We start from the raw sequence: 1,545 nt of genomic DNA, 5'->3' as shown, positions 1-1,545 counted from the left end.
AGAGAGAGAGAGAGAGAGAGAGAGAGAGAGAGAGAGAGAGAGAGAGAGAGAGAGAATGCAAGTTTCAGTAGAGGCCAGAGGAGGGCATTGAATCTTCTGGATCTGAAATTAAAGGTGAGCTGCCCAGTGTAGGTACTGGGAATTGAACTTGGGTCTACTGCAGGACCAGAGTGCTAACTTAAGTGCTGAGCATTCTCTTCAGCTACCTAAATTTTTGGTTGCTTTCACAGTAACATTATTCCAAAGCCAGCACTTTTATATCTGTGCATTTCTATGCTTAAATAAAAATAGAAAAATTGATCCATTCAATTATTCAGCAATTATTGGTTATTTTTCATTTAGTTCCTCTGGAGGCTGGGGTTTGGACTGAGTAGATAAAAATGAACCTGGACTATCAAATTATTGACATAAATTCATTTAAGGAAAAGTCCCAGTAATTGTCATTTTTGCTGATTATAAAAGCCAGAGGAGGATGATCAAGGGAACTTTCTATTTTAGGCAAACTTTTCCCATTTTGTTCATCTTATTGTTAGAAGGAATTTCTTCAGATCTAACAATAACTTTCCTTTTATGATTTGATTTGAGAGTTGGTCTGAGGTACTTTGCTTTATTTTATTTTTATATTAGCAAACTTAAGTATCATTTTAAAGAATAATATGAACTTGAAAAGTCATGATTAAATTTTTATTTCTGTCAAGCATTGATTTTTTAAAAAAAATATCAAAACCTATATTTAAAGTATAGTTTTATTAATAGTTTCTTCTTCATACTTGAAATATGTTTGATTTGACTAATTTTATAGATGACAGAAAAGCACTTAAATAATCTCTCTGTAGTAAACAATATTTTGATACTTCTAATTTAACATGTTATGTTGCCTAGTAGAATGTTATCAGAAGTTTTCTAAAGTTCCATCAAGGCTCTTGGTTTTCTTTGTTTTTCTACTTGTGTGTGTTGCCGGTGATAGGTGTGTTAGGTGGTAGTGCATATATGTGTTCATATGGATGTAAATGTCAGTAAAAACAGGTGTGTGAACAAATTTATGGAGGTTAGACATGAATATAGGTTCTTCCTTAACCATTCTCCACTTTATAGTGAGTGTGCTGTTTTTATGTGGAATCTAAACTCAGATCCTATCTCTCGTCCATTCCTATCAATACCTTCTAATACTTAGCCATTCCCTCTTGTAGATTACTATTTTTTTTGTTTTGTTTTGTACACCACTTATTTTAACCAGACTCTTCTGTATGAGCACTGTGTTGGAACTTCTCACTGGAACCTAGTGGGTTCATAAGTGAGTAGACAAAGAAATGCAATAGCTCCCCATTAATCTATCAGTAGCAAATAGTTCAGCAATGAGTAGTGGGACCTCTGAGCCCTTTCTCCATCTGTACTGGTTAGTTTTGTGTCAACTTGATACAGCTGGACTTACCACAGAGAAAGGAGTTTCAGTTGGGGAAATGCCTCCATGAGATCCAGCTATAAGGCATTTTCTCAATTAGTGATCATGGGGGGAGGTCCCTTGTGGGTGGTGCCATCTCTGGG

This window comes from Mus pahari, chromosome 3, assembly GCF_900095145.1.
Source record: "Mus pahari chromosome 3, PAHARI_EIJ_v1.1, whole genome shotgun sequence".
Taxonomy (NCBI): Eukaryota; Metazoa; Chordata; class Mammalia; order Rodentia; family Muridae; genus Mus; species Mus pahari.
This window is presented reverse-complemented; position numbering follows the sequence as displayed.